Source organism: Triturus cristatus, chromosome 2_1 (genome assembly GCF_964204655.1).
Source record: "Triturus cristatus chromosome 2_1, aTriCri1.1, whole genome shotgun sequence".
Taxonomy (NCBI): Eukaryota; Metazoa; Chordata; class Amphibia; order Caudata; family Salamandridae; genus Triturus; species Triturus cristatus.
The window spans coordinates 1031823575-1031844084 of NC_140581.1; the positions used below are offsets into that span (position 1 = coordinate 1031823575).

The window sequence follows — 20510 nt, forward strand, 5'->3', positions numbered from 1 at the left end:
CAACGTTATTCCAAATAGAATTTTGCGGATTTCCAATGGAAAAAAGGTCCTAACTAGATCTACCTACTGGCGACTGCCAGTAGGTATTATTTATATATATATTTGTGATTACATATTGCCTGTGATGTGCATATGCTTATGTTTGTGATGATAATATCACTAGTATTGTTATGGAGTTACTGCTCACTATTCTGATTCAGGCATGTGAATCTATGAAAGATACCCCTATACTGGAGAAGAACAAAAGTTACTTACCTGTAATCTGTGGTTCTCCAGTATTGGTATCTTTCATAGATTCACATGCAACCCACCCACCTCCCCTCAGAGGCTCTTCTCTGCCTGCTGTGTTGGCTCTGGATTGCCCTTGTGCTAGAAAATCTGAGAGCCTGAGCCTCTGAGGAGAACATTCTGGGTGGTGGTGTCGCCCGATTAGCTGTAGTTTGGACTATATATAATGACTTGGACGAGTCATAAAAGTGGAGGATTGTTTCCTTTTTGTTTTCTGGCTACTTTACTTCCTGGTTCTAGGTCACCTATGATATGGTTTCTATATGCATATATATTGCTATTTGTATGTACCGTGGGACTCCCACTCTGACAATGGGGAATGATTCAAGCATATGAATCTATGAAAGATACCAATACTGGGGAACCACAGATTACAGGTAAGTAACTTTTGTTTTTCATAGGTATTGCCCCCATCCCTGCTGCAATTTAGGCTAGAGCTTAACACACACTTCAAATAACTATTAAAAAAGCAGAAATCGTTAACTTCCAATCTCCGAACCAAGCCAGTCATCCACTTGCTTGTTTACTATATATTTGCCTTTGGTTCTGTACAGTGCTGCACTGCCTTTCAGCCAGGCTTGCACTATATAAATAGCAAATACTTATTATTATTAATATTATTTGGTCTTTGGATATCAGGCATATAGGAGAGTAGGATCTGCACTTATGTTGCCCCCACTTTTTTTCTGATGTATACACTGGTTTCTGACTATAGTCTGGCTGGGTCCCTGCTAATCAGGACCCCAGTCTCCCTGATCTCTCTAAAACAACTTGGTGTGCATATTAGATGCACTAGTAATTGGATACTGTGGTACCTTTGAGCCTCTAGTATATGGTACCTTAGGTACCTAGGGCATTGGTACTTCACAGGCCTACCTGGGACTGCAGCATGTATTATGCCACCCCTGGGAAGCATTCACAACCTGACACCACAGGCCTGCTACTGAAGCCTGTGTGAGGTAGTGTTAGCACTCCTCACTGAGGTATAGGCTCCTATATCTCACCATACACACACATATAAACCTATCAGTCACCCCTCTTGCAGGCCCTAACAATCCTAAGGGCAGGGTGCTTGGTTTACTATGTGAGGGGGTGCTTCTGCATGAGCAGGACCCCTCTGCAGCTGGCAGAGTCTATTCTCTGCTGCTTTTTGTGGATGCAGTTAAACCATATACTCTTAAGTGCATTATAGCCTCGCGGTAAATGCTAACTTTGGAATGACTGCATCAAAACATGTCGTGTTTGGTGTCAAACAACTTGGAATCATACCCCCACACCAGTAACTGGTGTGGGAGTATGATCCCACCCTTCTAGAGGGGATGACATGTACCCACTGTACTAAACGGTAGAAATCTTCTAGAGCCCTGGCATCACAAAATGGATGCCACCAGCACAGACACCGGGCTGCCCTCCTGCTGCTGACCGAAACTCGCAGTGGAGGAAGCCCAACTAAGGGTATCCTGTCACAGGGAGGTGTCACCACCTCCCAGACAGGATTTAGTGTATTGGAGCTGGGTGGGTGCACTCTTAGAGTGCTTTGAAGTCCTGCACTGGGGGAGCAGTAGGCTCCTCTGTGCATATGGCAGCTCAAACCGGTTCAGGGGCTACCTGCCCCTGTTCTGGTGCGGAACTGGACAAAAGGAAGTGGGTGTAACCTAGAGGAGTGGTCATAGAGCTAGTCCCTCCCCTATCTTCACTATAAGATACCAAACATTGTCAATGCAATTCAGATTAACCCTGGACGACGCTCTACGAAGAAGAATCCTGGCCTTTCGACGTTCCACTACCTCTGGAAGACTGAAGAATCTCCCTTGGAGTCAAGGATTGACTCCCCTGCTTGGCAGGCACCAGTAACTTGATCAACGGTTGCAAACTTCACTGCTCCCACCGAAGTCCCTGCGTCCCCTGAAGCGGATTTCCTGACCTCTCGACGGCCATTTTGAGTCACCAGCGAAGCTGTGGCATCTGGACCCCACGAGTGACGAGGAACAGCAATACCAGGGAACCGTGCACTGATTTCGAGTGCAAACCCTAAACAACGTTCTACGAACTTGTGCTTTGGACCATCTGTAGTCCAAGTCCCTAGCAGGTCTGGTACCGAAAATCAGAGGCCTACCCCGTCCCGAGTGACCGTGGGCTCCTGTGGAACTTTTCCTGCAAAGGCGTCTTCGCGGTTGCTTGCCCGTTGGCTAGTGACTCACCCGAAGACTTTCTCATCGACTTCAAGGGCTCTCCTGGCTGCTCCGGGCCTGCCCTCACTTACCCTCAGTGGGTAAGTCCATCAGACCTTCCTGGTCTGCACCATCTTCAATCATCACTCCACACGAGACTTGCAGTTGCCAAGGTTTGTTGGCTCCAATCCGGTTGCCGACACAGTCATCAGCTGCAGATGTCGTGGGACCCTCCGAATCCAGCTGCTGGTCATCGTCTATCTCTCCTGGACCTCGTGAGCGAAGAGACAAATCACCATCGACGACCTGAAGCGACGCGACATCAGTGGTCATCCATCCTGCTGGCCACCGGTCACTGGCAAGTGACTTTGAACTCTGTCCCCTCAATTTTCAGGTCCTCTTCAACTTCAATCCATCTTCGGATTCCAGCGGACACCTCTCCAGTCGTCACAAGCAGCAAGTCTTCAGTGATCTCCATTGAAAACAGCATCGCGACCCGACACCAAAAGACACCTATGCACCTGGCTTCCCTGGGTGAGGTAACTCGTGCACTCCGGTGCCCAAGTGTGTGTTGGCCCTCGAAATACTTACCCTGTAAGTGGCTTGCTTGTTGACTTCTCCGAAGTGCCCTAAAACTTTAAATTACAAACCGCGACTTGTGCCATTGAAACCAATAGGAAACACGCGGCTGTGTTTAGACACTGCACGCGCCTCCCGTGGGCTGATTACTTACCTGCTAACACTGCAGAAGTGAAGCCCCAGCGATTCCCTAGGCCTTAGGCCTTTTGATTTTGCAAGTCGAGTTTGTTAAACCAATTTCTTAGTATATGGTCTGGTACGCCCCTAGGGCTACAGCCATATTTGTGCTTAATTTATTGAGAGCTGTTGACATTTGAATGTGTATCTGGGTTCTAATTTCATAAAGAGATTAGTAGAGTGTATCTAAGAATAAATACATATATATTTGATATATAATATCTGTGTGGTGTCCTTTTCATTTGGTAATTCAAGAGATTATAAGGTAAAACAAGCTGCTTTACATTCCTCAGAGACTTAGCGTGAAGGCTGCTCTCCACAGCTACCACTAGGATAGCTTTCTTTAAAAGGTTGTCTTAATCCTATCTACCATAAGAGTCGAATTGGACTGGTGCAAGGTGGCCACTACTAGTGACCAGCATATGCCAGGCCAACTTCTCACAAGGCCCGACGCACTTTCGAAGAAGTATCTAATCTCGGCACTGCACAAGAGAAGAAAAGGGTGAAGTCTAAAGCAACAAAGTTTTAAGCCGTTTGTTAAAGGAGGGGAACTCTAGGCAAGCACTAAGGCTAAGAGGAAGTTTTTCCCAATGATGAGGGGGTGGGGGGGCAGTGTAAGAGCAAGATCTTCTCCCAAATCTTGAGGTACAGATACACGGGATTTCGAAAAAGCACTTTGTCCAAAGATCTCGGGTGTCTTGAGGATAGTCTAAGACGAATAAGCTGGCCGAGACTTAAGAAGAGCTTTGTGTCAGACAGCAAAGTTTAAAGACCACAAACTTCCTAATAGGCAGCAAATAAAGTTTTCTAAGGATCGGAGACCAAGGCAAGCAAGATAGGTTACAGATTAGCCGTATGGCACTGTTCTGGACCACCCGTAGTTTGGGCAATAGAGTTGTTTACTGAGGTCAATGGGGCATTCCCATAGTCCAGGCGACTGATTAGAGCCTAGACAAGAATCTTTCTAGCTGTGTCTTCAAGTCACAGAAGGGCTTTATTTAAAAATAATTGGTTAAAAGCCTCATAGAGGCGAAACAGATGCCAAAGGTAGAGCTAACTTGATCTTTCATGAAAAGAGTTTGATCCAACTTCACACAGATTTTTTTACTACCTACAGGAGCCGAGCAGAGTTGCACGGACCACCAGTCAGCTGACTAAATCTGTTGCTTTGCAAACCAGCATTTACAATGCAATGGTCTCGGCATTGTTAAAGTTAGAGCTATTGGCATTGCTCATGATATTATTTTTGGTTATGTTAGCGTTTCGAGATTTGTAACTCCTACTTGTTTTTACAGAAGTAAACCCTGAAGCCAATATCCACTCTACCTTGCCCAGACCAGAGTGCACGCTGTGCCAACTAGATGACACGATAGATAATCCAGAAAAGGGGCTTCAATGCCTAAGAGTCTATAGCTCCCACCCCCTAAATAGAGATGATCTCATCGCTAAGCTAAGTTTGCTGCTAGAGATAACAAATGTCTTTATATTATGCGCGGTCTTCGTGGCCTCGCATATGCAGACTGGTAGAATCATCTACGTGCAGGCCAGTTCTTTATTTCTTCACAAAGTTATCAATATTTTTTCTTTGCGTGGCGCAGCAACTTTCATGTCAATCTTGAGGCTAAGATGCGGTTTGTTTTTCTTTATCCACATACAGCGCGAGATTTCTCTAAACCTTGTTGCAGATCGAGTTAGTTCCTTCAAAAATAGATTTTTTTTTTTTTAGGTTTCCTTGCAGGCCTAGACAGTGCTTGAGAATTACCAAACGGCAGCTTTTGCTGCTGTAAGCATTTTTCATTTGAGGGCTGATGTAAACAAAAAGAGACCTTCCTGAACCACCAAAAAGTAAAACACAAGTCCGTCAAGTACCTGATAAGCCAGTATTCCGATCTCTTCCTCCTCTCCCGATATAGGTTTCTCGAAAAAGAAAAAGATTCTAGCGAGTGTTTCTTCTCTGTCTCTGAAGGGGTAGAATGGTCAGAAGACGATGACGAGCGTAGCTCCTTTCTAGATTCAGAGAGTGATTTAGAAACAAATCCATCGGCAATTACATCCAGACCCCCAGTAGGCCCAACCGTAAGAATCTTGGCCAACTCTGAACGTGAACTTAGCTGGGATCATTCTTCGGAGTTGGCTCTGCAGGGGTCTCCCAATGTAGATTCTACCCATTTAACCATATTGGAAACTATTCACAAGGAGATAATCTTACATAGAGAGGAGACCCGTCAGGACAATCGAAAGGCTCAGGCTGCCATGAGGAAGATTCAGGGTGTGGTCAGGAAACTGTCAAAAGTATGTACAAATACCGCGGACCGAGTCTCTAATTTGGAGGAAAGAATTGTCGCGGCGGAGACTGAGGTAGCTGCAGCAACTAGTCAGGTGAATTCTCATTATGCGCAGGTGACAGATATGCAGTGGAAAATGGAGGAGATGGAGAACAGGCTGCGTCGGAACAATCTGAGGGTTCTGGGTATCCCTGAGGGAGTTGATGGCTCCGATATCAAAACCTTTATCATCAAACTTTTCGAGCAAGCATTCCCAGAGCTCTCAAGCTGGAATTGGCCTACTGAAATTCAACGGGTTCACCGCACTCCCTATAAACTCCGCAAGAGTACCAAGGAAGGCGATAAACCTAGGGCAGTGTTAATCTTCTTGGGTAACTTCATTTTAAGACAATCCATTGCAGAAAAAGCCAGACCGGACGCTAAAAGGAGTGGTGAAGGGTTTTCCTTCTTTGTGCGCCCGGACTTCTGCCATGCGACAGTCGAGCGCAGATGGCGGCTGAGGGAGCTGATCAAACCTTTTCAAGAAAAAAAGATCCAAGCCTTTCTGATAAACCCCGCCCAGCTGAAAATAATCAATGAAGGCAGAACTGTATTCTTTGCCTCAGAAATCAAGGCAAAAGAATACTTGGACTCTTTAGGCAAATAACTCTAATTGTTAGAAGCTTGGCGTTGTGTTCACTTTTGTCTCTTTATGGCCATATTAGAGGACTGAATTGTTAAGGGGAATCGAGTATCCAATGTTATTTTGGTTAGGAAGTATGGTTCGGCCTCGCCAAATAGGGTTAAGATAATCTGTTTTCTTTTTTAGATTGTCCTCACTGCAATCTCTGCTTTCCATCATACGCACAGACCAGGTCTGAGCGCTTTCCAGAGGGGGATTGGTGTGTGGCGTTGGTGGGGTGGGGGATGGGGTGCCGGCTTCAGGGACCTGAGGCCGGTAGGACCATGGGGGGGTGGGTTCACTGGGGGGGTGCAGGGGGGGGGGGTAATCAAACAAAAAATTTGCAGTTGGAAAATTGGAAGATGGTTTTCTGCGTAGGCAGGGTATGATTTTTTTCAGAGGTAATCGGTTTAAGGTACAGGTGATCTTGGATGTACAGACGGACCCTTGGGATGGCATGTATTAAAATATGTTCAGTCAATATAGGAGGGTTGAACGATTGGAGGAAGCGCAATAAAATGGCACAATATGTGAAATATAATAATTTCGACGTCTTATGCCTTCAAGAAACCCATCTCCCCTGGGCTAGAAGGTGCCTTATGTCCCTAAATGGTTTCGAGTTGCTATCATGTACAACCCAATCATCGACTATTAGGGGGGTCGCTGTGTTAGCCAGAATATCCATGGGTGGAGCTAGGCGAACTAAAGTTGACAGTAGTGGGAGATGGCTTCTGGTCGAGATGAGAAAGGGTTTTACGTTATGTGTGGTATATGGTTCAAATAGCGATGATCCAGAGATTTTTGATTTTCTAGAAATGGAGTTGGTAAACTGGATCACCCCTATAATATTTTGTGGGGATTTGAATATCTCCTTTGATTGGTGCAGGGAGTCAGCTTATTTGGGACGGAAACCGAGAGTTTTTAGGGCTATAAAGGCTCTTATAAACTCACATGGATTGGTAGATGTTTGGGGAGCCAAGGAACCTGCTAAATCGGGTTTTACATATTTTTCAAACCCTTTTCAAAAATATTCAAAACTTGATTATTTTTTGGTATCATCTTCCGCAATCAATAGGGTGGCAATTACGAAACTTCCAAAGCTGTTGTCGGATCATAATCCCCTAGTACTAACGTATCAAATTGCAGTGCAAGGAAAGGCCCGGTCAAGGTGGACCATTGAAAGGAGTCTATTATCGGATAATCGATTTATCGAACACAAGGAAATGGGTGGTGGATTTTTTTAATGCCAATCGATATAGCACATCACGAAACGGGGTATGGGAGACTTTTAAGGCTGCTTTCAGGGGCGAATCAATAAGCTACGCAACAAAGCTGAGAAGGGAAGATAGAAGTAATATCGAAATACTTGGTAGGAATTTGTTTGTTGCGGAGGAACACACTTTTGATATTGTACAAGGAGGGGATAGCAATGAGAGCTACAAGATATTGTTGGCAGCTAGGGCGGAATTACAGAAGTTGGTGATGCAGAGGTCTATGACTGAATATCAAACAACCAGGGCTAAACGGTATGAGACGAGCGAACAGGCAGGCAGAATTCTTGCTCTACAAATTAAGCAAGGGAAATCTAAAAATATTATCTCCAAGATCGAAGAAAGTGGGGTAGAGTACTCTGATGCCAAAGATATTTTACAGGTCTTTAAGAACTTTTATCAAAAACTCTACACTGACGAGAAGTTAAATGACGCCCAAAATGCAAAAGTTAGTGACAAAGGTCCTCGCATCTTGGACTCACTAAGGGAGGAGCTGGATAGGGATATTAATCGGGACGAGATTTTGGCTGCCCTGCATGACTCAGCCTTGGGTAAGGCAGCGGGCCCCGACGGAATTCCTCTTGAGGTGTATAAATGCCTGGAAGCTGAGATCACCCCGCTTCTAATCGATCTTTTCAATGGTGTAATCTGCACAGGAAAGGTCCCGCAGTCATGGAAGGAGACCAATATAGTTGTTTTTCACAAAAAAGGGAAACCTCCTGAGAAACCTGGGTCTTATCGTCCCATTTCATTGATCAATGCCGACACGAAGCTCTACTCTAAAATCTGGGCTAGGAGGTTGGGCAGGATCATTGGCGACCTTGTCTCCCCATGGCAGCACGGATTTGTGCCTGGGCGAGGTACTACAGATCATATTAGGAGGGCAATAGCCTTATTCGATGCCCAGGCTGTCATGGGGGGTGAGATGGCCATGATCCTGCTCGACGCTGAGAAAGCCTTTGATCGCGTAGCTTGGGCGTACCTTTGGCAGATCTTAAGGGGAAGAGGCTTTGGCGAGAAATGTATTCAAGCGATCAGGGCAATGTATGTTGACCCAGTTGCACGGATTGTCGTTATGGGGGAGAGCTCGGAGAAAATCTTTATTAACAGAGGCACGCGTCAAGGCTGCCCCTGTTCCCCAATTCTTTTTGCCCTCTATATCGACCCACTTATTCGGCAGATATTAGAGAGCCCTTTGATAAGTCCTGTGGTCTGTAATGGTTATGAAAATAAGATTATGGCATATGCAGATGATTTGGCGGTGATAACTACTAACCCCCAACAGGCCCTGGTGGCCGTGGCCCAACTGGCAAGAATATTTGGGTGTCAATCTGGGTATTTGCTAAATGAATCTAAAACCCAAATTATATGTACAAGAAACATTGTTAAATCAGACTCCAGATTTATGGACTCTGCAAATTATTTGGGTGTTAGGATCAATGCATCAGTCGATAAAATTATAGAGGAGAATTTTATTCCATTAGGTAAATCTATTGAGTCTGATCTAAAAAGAATTGATGTCTTACACCTGGCACTGATTGGTAGAGTTAATGTTCTTAAAATGACTGTTTCCTAAGATACTTTATTTGTTTCGTGCTATCCCCCTCTTAGTCGAGGAGAAAGTCATTAAAAACTTGGAATCAATTTTTATAAGGTTTATTTGGCAGTATGGAAAAATCAGGCGCTCTACGTGCTTACTGTCTCTTCCGAGGGAGAGGGGGGGGCTCGCATTACCCAGGTTAGGGCTTTATCACTGGTCATGTTTGTTAACCCAAATGTCTATTCTTTTTCAGTCAAGGCCATCTCATAACCCTGTAAACATTGACATCCAGAAACCACCCTCAATCTATGAGTTGTTAGTGGGCAGGAAAGCATTAGGTCTCTTGATGTGTGAAGTCGATCGGAGATATTATAAAAGGGCCCGCTTCAAGATTTTGGAAGGAGTATGGGGGCTCTGGAGGGCTATTTCCAGGTTATGTAAAATTCCTAAGATTCATTCGTATCTCCATCTCTGTAACTCTAGCTTATTTTTGAAGCTGGGTCTAGAAAGGAACCTCCAGGCCTGGAAAGTGCAGGGAATTAAGACAGTAGGGGATATACTGGGTGTAGATGGGATTGAGGGGTTTGATGTCCTTCAACGTAGAGCCGCTATCCCTTCATGTCACTGGCTCTCTTATGTTCAACTAGTCAGCTCATTTAAGACTTTAAGGCCCAAGATCCCATTTTTGTTATAATTTCCTTTGATTGATTTGTTGCTGAAAGGGGGTCAGAGTATTAAAACTATTTATATGTCTTTATTGGGTGAAATACAAGATGATCTGGAGAAAACGGAAAATACCCTTGCAGCTAAATTAGGGAACCCTGATATTGATTTGGATATGGCATTATATATGAATAAAAAAATATTTCGTTCTACGAATCTGAGGGCACAGCACTACAAGACAGTATTTGATCTGTATCATACTCCCGCTAAGCTTTTCGCTTGGGGGGTCAGGGAAGATGATTCTTGCCCCAGATGTAATATGGGACCTGCTGATTTATTGCATATGTTTTATAATTGTGGCTCTTTAACTGCTGTTCAGGGAGAAATTGTTAAATTCTGGGAGGAAGTATTAGGTTTAAGAATTGATTTATCTCCCTCTCTGATGCTGATGGGTTTAGACAATAGATTAAATCTTGGAAAGGCCGAGGAAGCTCTGGTCTTCGTTTCTGTAGCTGTTCTTCGGATTTTAATTTCCTCAGGTTGGAAGGACACAAATGCTCCCTCATTTCAATTATGGTTATCAAGATTATTGGGCATTTATAATATTGAGCTATTATTGTATGCTCAGAAAGGGAAGAAAAGTAGGGATTTTGGGGAGTCTATCTGGTCCCCCATATCCGAATGGATTGCTGTGAGACCAGGGGAGGGAGAAGATTTGGCATTGTGAATGAATATCTACTTCGCCTTTTGTTCTATTTTCTTTTCTGTTGGCCAAACTTATGTCTAGGTTAAGAATGTTTGTTGCTTTTTGTCCTTCTGTTCCTTCTGATTGTATCCAACTGCATAATAAAAATATAAAAAAAAAAAAAAAAAGCAAACCAGCATTTACAATGCAATGGTCTCGGCATTGTTAAAGTTAGAGCTATTGGCATTGCTCATGATATTATTTTTGGTTATGTTAGCGTTTCGAGATTTGTAACTCCTACTTGTTTTTACAGAAGTAAACCCTGAAGCCAATATCCACTCTACCTTGCCCAGACTAGAGTGCACGCTGTGCCAACTAGATGACACGATAGATAATCCAGAAAAGGGGCTTCAATGCCTAAGAGTCTATAGCTCCCACCCCCTAAATAGAGATGATCTCATCGCTAAGCTAAGTTTGCTGCTAGAGATAACAAATGTCTTTATATTATGCGCGGTCTTCGTGGCCTCGCATATGCAGACTGGTAGAATCATCTACGTGCAGGCCAGTTCTTTATTTCTTCACAAAGTTATCAATATTTTTTCTTTGCGTGGCGCAGCAACTTTCATGTCAATCTTGAGGCTAAGATGCGGTTTGTTTTTCTTTATCCACATACAGCGCGAGATTTCTCTAAACCTTGTTGCAGATCGAGTTAGTTCCTTCAAAGATAGAATTTTTTTTTTTTTTTTTTAAGTTTCCTTGCAGGCCTAGACAGTGCTTGAGAATTACCAAACGGCAGCTTTTGCTGCTGTAAGCATTTTTCATTTGAGGGCTGATGTAAACAAAAAGAGACCTTCCTGAACCACCAAAAAGTAAAACACAAGTCCATCAAGTACCTGATAAGCCAGTATTCCGATCTCTTCCTCCTCTCCCGATATAGGTTTCTCCCTACACCAAAAAGCAAACGGCGGGAAGCGTTGAAGAAAAAGCTGCAGTACTCTACTAAAATAAGTTGAGGAAACATGTTCACTCTTGTAAATACCCTACTTTAATCTTGCTGACCCACGCTATGTTGCTCAAACGATTGCACGCAAGCCCAAATGACGTCTCATGGTGGAATGGATGGAAAACACATTGATTTATTAACTGCAGGATGCATAGACGGACGGATGAATGGGTCGATGCATACACGGATAAGCATGCGGATAGATAAAAAGGTGGGTGGGCGAGTCGGAAGGCTGAATGGTTGAATAGTTAGACATATACCTCGGCCGGATTCTACATGGGAAGTTCTGTATACGTGCTTGTGCCACGGTGACGTCCAAACCACAATGTTTTAGGCCTTCTCAGGTGGGAAGCGTGTTCCCAAGATTTACACTGTTCAATTCTGTCAGGATTATGAGATTACTAAACAACTACTTCACCGTCAAAACGCGTACATACATGATTAAAATAAAAACAGCGCAGTGATTCAGATTAAGGCGCACGGCACTCCCTCCCCCACAAACCCTCTACTGGGATGAGGAAGAGACATGTGAGCAGGGCAGGGAGGGGGGTTGTAGCAGCTCCCTTTCCAGTGGAAACGAAGCGGGGAGCCGAGCACATGGCTGGGGGCTCGGGCAGCTGTCCGCCTCATCCTCGCTTCTCCGAGGCCGGCTGAGATGCTGTCTCCAGTTCAGACCTTCCCCGAAGGACTCCACTGTCATCGCGAATATATTTAAACACAGGTCTGCCTCGTTTGTGCTGCTCTCCAGGGCCACCGCTGTGAATCCAGCCTTACGTCCCCACATAAATACATATATTAAACGATTGTAACATACGCCTTTCAACAGTTTAAACGTTAAAAATAGGGACAACGTTGGCTTAAAATAGGGTTAGCCCCAGACAGGTTTGGTTTCAGGGCGGAAGCAGCAAAGGGGGAAAATAACTTGATAGTTGGAAACTTCTGAGATGTAGCGCCGAGCAATGATTACCATTCTGACCGGAGTTAGCGCTAGAGAATAATTCACTGGAAGTTTATGGCTAGCTGTGAAACGTGTGAGGGTGCTGGAAACCACGACAACAAGCACACCACTGCCTTTCTCCGAAGTGAAAGCAGAAATGCCTCGGAGAAAGGCAGCGGCATTTTCGGATTCGGGGGAGTGTTTCTCTTGCTCTCCTCTTGCCATTGGCTGGAGGAGAGAAACACGCCCAGCGAAAAGTATCGCAAAAACACGCCCCCGAATCCGAAAAGGACCGGGCTTGTTTTGCGAGACAAAGCCTCTTCTCCAATGGCTGGCCAGCATTTAAGAGGCCAGCCAATGGAGAAGAGGGGCGGGTTCAAGCCCCTCTTCTCCAAAACATTAAATCAAGCGCAGCCTTCGAGCCGAGACCTAAAAAGCATGATCTCCGTGTTGTCGCTGTTTATTTGGAGACAGTTGTTACTCATCGAAGCAGTGACTTCCATCATGCATTTCGCAAATTTACTCTTCTTTGTGTGAATCATTACCAAAGGAGAATAGTAGTTGAGTATCATCTGTGTATATGACAATCTCCACACCACAGGCTCTAACGATTCTGGCTAATGGCACCACATAGAAGTTAAACAAAGTAGGACTCTGGCATGATCCCTGGGGTACTCCCTTGTTCATATACATCAGTCGAGACTTGAAAGAATTCAAGTAGACTTGTTGCGTTCGATGGGCGAGGCAGTCCATGAGCCAATGTAGCGCCCTACCATATAGCCCAGCCTACCTACTTAAGTATGTACCAGAGTTGAGTCATCCTGCTTCCCAAATTAACCTTGGACAAGTGGTGCCACTCGGCCATTCTTGCTTGCTTTGGGGGACTCCAGTACCTGAAGATCTCTGGTCATTTGGTCAAATAGCTAACAAGTTGCAGCTGCCAAGTCACACAATCTGCATATTTCCTTTGGTGATATTCCATACCACAGGAGGTTAAACCCAACCCCTTGAGCATTTAACTTGCATAGCAAGGCAGTGAGAGTGCCTTCTGTGGTTGATGAATATGCAAGCAAGCGTGCTTCAGTACAATTTCATTGCGATCAACCCCCATTTCCCATCAAGAGATTTTTCAGCTTTGACACCCCTTTTGACTGAAGGCTCATGTCCGAGTGTCAGCCATAGTTGTTAGGAAGATGAGAGCGGTAAAAGCCACACAAAGCGAGCCAACCGAAAACCCAGCCATGAGATGCCCTCACCTTTGGTTTGTGTGGCAGCTTGTACTTCTCCCTCAATCGCGGCTACGGAGTGTTCATCTGTCCTGTATGTTGTAAGTGATGAGTAGAGTTGGCCAAGAAATGTGATTCCTGAGCTGAGCGTTTACAGGCAGAATATTTTGGATTTAAAAAATAGAATTATTTGGCGTATATCTGGACAAAGAGGGGAAAAAAAATCCTTTGCTGTGTTTGCTCCCAAATAAATACACACAGTGCAGAAACAAGTATCTACTAACAAATTACTGCTTTTAAATTCAACCTGCCACACTGTGTCTTTAGTCCCAGGCCTAACCCATAGCCATTATGACATTACTTATTTTTCTTTAAATACTGTTGCTTTGTGGGCTAGAACTCTGGTTGTTTTGAAAGTATCTGTGTCAGCTCTCCCTTATCTGTCCTCTTCAGCACTAAGAGTAGCTTGCCCTGCTGCTGCTGCCCGTCTTACATGTGTACAGAGACTCGCTCTGCCTGTGTGATATGTTGGTGAAACATGACTCCCTTTTTCCTACTGAAAAGATGCAGCGTTTGGTTTTGTTAACTTTTCCTTTGGTTTGAGCTGAAAACCAGCCTCTTAATTTGCTGTCACCATTTTTTGATAGTTGATATTTTCTACCATCCTTACTGGTTAATAATCAACAGTCCTTATTTCCCAGAATACCATTCTCCTGAGGAACCTGGGGACTAGAGCGTGGAATCTCCTTCCCAGACATCTAAGGTTCATTGATTCAGAACCTCTTCAAGAAAACAACTGGAAACCTGGATCTTTGCAGCTTCTGATTCTTTATGCTATTCTCTTGTATAGGGAGCTTTGCCTATGTTCATCTATGCTCTATCCGCTGTGAACTTTATTTTTATTGCCGCTCAGGGCCAGGATGCTCCAATCGTAGACAGTTGCGCTTTACAAATGCAAGATTCATTCATTCATTTATTCGACAATGTCGCTGTTGTAGGTACCTAGAATTGTCATTTTCTTTCCCTTTTTTTTTTTTTTAGGATAGTCTATTGCTGTTTAGCATAAAGTTTAAACTCTGGTTACATCCCCATATTGTTTGCCCAAACCAGCTGCATTTTCTTAGTGAACTGTTCAGCTCTGAATTATGTTCTCGGCCCAGCCCATTCTAGTTAATTTAAACATTAATGTCTGCATGCCGGTTATAAAAGAAGTACTTCATTTTATGGTCGTGGAGTTCTTATTCTCTGCGTGACATCCTTTGTGTTCTGCCAGTTTTTGCATTTCTAGGGAGTGGAAGTAACTTTCTTATTTTCCCATTTTGCTTGTTAGAACTTTATTTACCCACCATGCCGAAAACTTAAGGTAACTTCCATTTCTTGCAGATTGTTGCCACTGCTGTATGCCACACTGGCGCCTACACTCTGAGTGGTGCTGACCCTGAAGGCTGCTGACCCTGAAGGCTGCTTTCCAGTGATCCTGGGTCACGAAGGAGCTGGAATTGTAGAGAGTGTTGGAGAAGTAGTGACTCAGCTGATTTGGCCCACTACGGAAATGTTGTTCCCCCGCATGCTGCAGGAGGACCAAGGCCGCCGCGTTTGATATGCAAGTGAGGATGTATTCTCTTTTCTCCTGAATACGCGCCATTGAGCGCTACTCCCTTGGAGATTGGACAAAACTCTAAAAATTATCCTTTCATATTCTGAACTACAATTCAAGTGGAGTTGGATGACGTCTTGTTTGCCTACCCCTCAGCTGTATCTATTTGAATGTCTCGACTCTTTGTTTAGCCTTTTTTCAACCGATCCTCTTACTGTTGTGGATTCACTTAGATGCTCCATATTCAGGCGCATCTATTCGTGTGTCGCACAACTAATTTGACTACCCTGATGAAGGTGTGACACATATTGGGTTAGACACTGAAACGAGCGTTGGCGCTGGAGAACCTTGTGCCTCCGGTTGTTTCCACCTTCTATAACAAGACACATTAACGACCATTTACTACTTGATGCCTATCTTGTACCATGAATGTGAACCAATTTGAGTCCTGACCATATCACAAATCGTGAATTCCTCTTGTGTGGAGTGTATGCGTATGGCTGCATTTGTGGTTAGTATGTATTGAGTGTGTGAATGTGGGACCTTGTGTATATTTATGGACATTGAAATGTTATCCTGTCACATGTCACTTTTATAAATTCTGATGAAATGCTAGAAATAATAAAAATAAAAAAATTATATATTTTCTCTATTCCCTTTCGTTTATTCGTTTGAGGGAATTTTTCTGTTTGCATAGCGATGTCTTAAAGTATCAGTGACTTTGTTAGCACTCCTGTATCAGTTTTCATGCAGCTTTGGTCTCTCTAGACTGTTTTCTGGTGACTCGAGTAAAAGCAGGTCTGAAAATTACTTTTGCAGCTCCTAAAGTATTGAATCGTGTGTTTATATTTTTGGAGCAATATTTGCTACTACTGTAAAGCTGCTGTTTTGCTTTTTTTGTGGTATAACCCAAGTACTCTAGCATGCAGCAAGATGCACTTCTATCATAACTGAGATAAAACTATTAATTTTGGGTGGGGGTAAGATGTGCTTGTGCATCCCGTCTGGTTATTCCATATGAAAAGACTAAGGTCCTCAATACGAGTCAGGTGAGTATGAGCCCCCCGAGTGTTGGATAAGTAGACCAAAATTTACAGTGCAGGAATTCTGCAAGGTAAATTCGAACGAGTCTCTAGCTGCTGCAAGAACAATGCCGTATCAGCATTTTTTTCTTATGGGGGAAGCATACAATACTCCTTTGTCAGAAAACACAGTCCCTCTGACCCCCTCCTACACGTCCCCACAACATTTAACATCTGCTCAAAGCAGGTGATCTATGCGTTAAACCTCACAGAACTGGAAATACCATGTGAGTTTATAATCAGAAAAGTCAGTCCCACAATAATTCCCAGTCTTGAGCGGGATTTGACTTGTAATTTCATAGTACTGGGGCGGGATTTACCACATAGGTCCTAATTTAGAGTTTAACAGTACTGACATCACTGTAAAACTGCATGTGATTTTACAGCTAAAATGAAAAATTTGTGTGACCCACATCCCACTATATTACTTACTGCTCAGTCTCGGTCCACTTCTGACCTTTTCATGTGGTGCGTTGATAATCTCACCAGGTGCCTTACTTGTACCCACAAATTACACTAGGGGATGCCAATTCTTACTGGCGTTCACCAACGTACTGTTAGCGAGCCTGCTCGCTATAAAAGGCTGGAACTTCGCGTTACTAGTGTAACGTAAGGTGGCCAAAACTCCTCTGGCAGGGTGGAATTTAACATCCACCCCTATCCGTTATGCAGTTCCAAGACACTGCTCTCAAGCAACAGCATCTAAAATGCCACTTTTGCTGATAAATAAATATATCTCGATAGGGCTAGATTGCAGGGTCCTGAACAGCCTGTAACCACCAGAGGAGAACCTAGAATGGAACTTGAAAGAACAGCTGAATGCCACAATTCAAAGCTACGGGAGGGAGGAATCTGATGGCTTCAAAGGTTCTTAAAAAGAAAAAAGTCTCAATAGGCTTTGGTGGCTGCATCCTGGTTCATCAGCACAGATGGGAAAAATAACAAACAGCACATTTTTGCAGGACTTGAAAAATCAGCTTTAGCTTGCAGTTTAATGTTGGCGTATTGTGAGATGTATTGATTAAAAAAAAAAAAGTGACCTGTGGTTGACGCTGACAGCCAAAGTTTTGGGTCCTCAAGTTTCCTGTATAAAAATTGCTATCTCCTAGGAGAACATGTGATACCCTATCCTTCTAGTCTTTATGTCCTGAGGTGAAGGATTTGGAGTTCTTTAAGGTACTGAGTGAGATGGGTGAGGCAACACCACAATTTTCAGACACCCCTTCACTAGCCATGAAAGACAGAAAGCATGCCCAAAATTATGGAAGGAGCTATAAACGTACAGTTATGCCACTCAGTCTGGATCGTGAAAGAACTTTGAAAAGGGGAAGAATAGAAGGGAATCCATATAGCACCCCACTGGCCCTAGGAAGCGCTGCGCATTCAGGCTTAAATAAGACTTCATTGAGCAAATAGCCATGAAAGTATTGTTTTCGGAGCTGAACAGACTGAAATACTGATCCTGAAAAAGGTTAGTGAGTTCACGAGCGAGGAGACAAAAATAATTGCTTACCAACCTAGGGTAACACTTTTTTGAGCAAAGTGACACTGTTGATTCAGCCAATACTGGACAAGTGGATGTGGGTTGAGGACCAATCTTAGACCACCGTCACGCACAAGGTGTGTAGTTATTAAAGGAGAACTAGGTCCATATAGGCATCCTATGTGTCCCAGTCACAATCTTTTGATTTTGAAGGATGTTCTTGTGGTTGAGAGAGTAGTTGATATTTATCCACCACGCCTCAGCCATGTTTTATTGAACCTGTTGTTGGAGAGACTTGATCCAGACCCGGGAAATTTATGTACACAATGTCCTAGAAACTGAGATGGAATGGTGGGGAAAAGTACACTGTGCAAATTTCAGTTTTGTCACGGTTAGGATAACGGAGCTTTCATGTAAGTGTGAATGGCCTGGTAGCTCTGGCGATTTGGAGTTGCTGGACTCCCTTTCCAAACTAACAACCTGAAGGTGCCATAAGCATAAAGCTCATAAGAAACATATGTTCCAAATAGTTGCATGCCATGAATGGTACAGGGAAGGGCACCTGCGATGGACTAAATTATTAAAGCATCTGGACCTGGCAGTTTGGAAGCCAGGTTAGTGCCCACATTAGCAGGCTCTCAGTCAGTGATAGGTGTGGGTCTTGCACCTGGCCCCCCATTGATCTGTCATACAACCTGTCACCTGTAATCATAATCTGTGGTGAACTTGGCGTGATTAGCTGGGTGAACATGGTGGGGGCAAATAATGCAGTTTAAAAAGCGGCCTGAGAGGCATAGCTATGACCGTCAAGATGACTGTCGCACTCCGAGTGTTCTGGACCACCCTGTCATCCGCTTACATTCTCGTTGATCACAGAAGTAGTGGATACCCCAAACCACTCCTGTACACTCTGGTGATTGCCTTGCTGGAATCCTGTTACTGGCGGCCACCGCTATTGTCTCCTGTGGCCACATGATCGGACCCGACCTGCACGCAAGATTGTGGCCCGCTAGGAATGCCGTGTCTGGGGTCCATGATCCGAGGCCGCCGAAGCTCTGAGGAGGGCTTGCGCCGGTAGTGGAACGTTTGTGCAGCCCCATGCGGCCAACAATTCTTTCTGTACATCATGACAATTTAAAATCCGGTGCGAGAAGACCGAGCCAGTTGCGCGTTTTAACCCACAAGCCCAGCCATTTACCACATACACGATCATACTGACATCCTCTCGCCTCATATAAAGGCTTATCCTGCAGTGCGCACCAGTCCATCCCTCTTTGCCATTGCAACACTATTGGGTGGAGGCAGGGTTCTTCCACTAGGTCGCTATGTCTCTTTTGGCCAGCAAAATTTCAGCCTTGTGGCTAGATTTTTATTTTTTAACCATCCATTTAAATCTTCGTTGGTGAACATAAGGAATGGAAAGTTTTGTTGGGTTATATCTTGGTTAACTACAATAGAGGTTTGAATGTGGCTGACAGTAGCTGTTTTTGAATGGGATGATGAACTTCTCACACCGTACTAGAGCGCAAGGGGCTTGGTGAATAAGTTTTCAGTAACCAGCCATTTTGTATTTATTGTTGTAGTGTCTTCAAATGACCTCCTTAGAACATTAAAAATTATTTACAAGACTCAAACCCCATTCCTACTTTCCTAAATATTTAGATTTGAGTGAATCCATAGCCTCAACCTCACTTGAAAGTTAAATTGTAAACCTACTGAGGAGATGGTTGCCTTGTGGCAGTAGCATCATGTCCCATCAGAGGAATTTGGGGGACTCCAGTTGTAGAATTACCTCAACTTGATTCATTGTTGAAATCTTGTTAGTTTTTTCTGTGCACCAGTAGACCATGTACCCAGGTATTTTAAGGTTTCATTTGATATTTTGGCTCTGAGAATCCTTGGTACTCTCATTCTTCCATATATTCAGGATGCCACCAGTATCCTAAGAGCTCCAGACCAACTGGTACAATCATTCTGCTGTTCAGTGACTAGCATCACCATGGAGTCCTCGCCAGAGGCACCTGGGAGGCCGTCTTTTTACAGCTTATACATGTTCAGTGGTACTACTTTCCACATGTTTTGAATGGATGGTTGTTTGGTGACTTGCAGGTGGTTTGGCCAGTGAATGGCTTGGCCATGACTACACCATCAACCGGATTTGTCGAGTGCGTTAATCAACCAGAGGGGTATCCAGGTGCTTGTGAGAGGTGGAGCTACTTGGACAGCCAGGTCTTAAGTCTACTCCTGAAGTCGGTGAGGTGGTAGACGTTCGGAAGTGGATAGGGAGGTTGTTCCAGGCTTTGGCTGCGAGGTGGAAGAAGTAGCGTCCTCTGGTTCGGGTACGAAGGATGCTGGGGACTGTGGCGAGGACCACTGCGGCAGACTGCAGGTGTCTGGTGGAAGGTCAGGTGGTTGTTCAGGTATTCGGGTCCCATGTTGTGGAGGGCTTTGTAGGCGTGCGTGAGCAGCTTAAAGTGGCATCTAATTTTGACTGGTACCCAGTGCAGGCTACGGATGTGGTGGGTGATGTGGGCTTGTCTGGGCAGGTCCAGGATGATTCTTGCTGCTGCGTTCTGGATTGTTTGGAGGTGCTGGAGGAGGAGGAGGGTGATGGTTCTGGCGTAGAGGGTGTTTCCGTAGTAAAGTTGACTAGTGATGAGGACTTGAGTGACCGTTCTTCTGGTGTTAGTTGGAATCCATCTGAAGACTGCTTCTTGTAGTAGATTCAATTTACTTTCTGTGGTTATTTCGAAACCTGAACTGGCCGATCAGCCTTGGCCCAGTGCTATTTGCAAGAAGATGCTTATTTAGATTGAAGGCATCATCACTTTTGGATGTTGGGCCGCATTCATTGATTAAGTA

General features: G+C 44.3%; 1 protein-coding gene across 2 annotated transcripts in view; it reads left to right on the forward strand.

Moving 5' to 3' along the window:
• Nucleotides 1-20510, forward strand: part of LOC146866275 (uncharacterized) — a 181349-nt gene that overhangs the window by 60431 nt on the left and 100408 nt on the right. For both annotated transcript variants that reach the window (XR_014976780.1, XM_085640813.1), the window contains exon 3: nucleotides 14870-15093. The gene's annotated coding sequence lies outside the window, so the exon portion shown is untranslated. The remainder of the gene's footprint in view (nucleotides 1-14869; nucleotides 15094-20510) is intronic.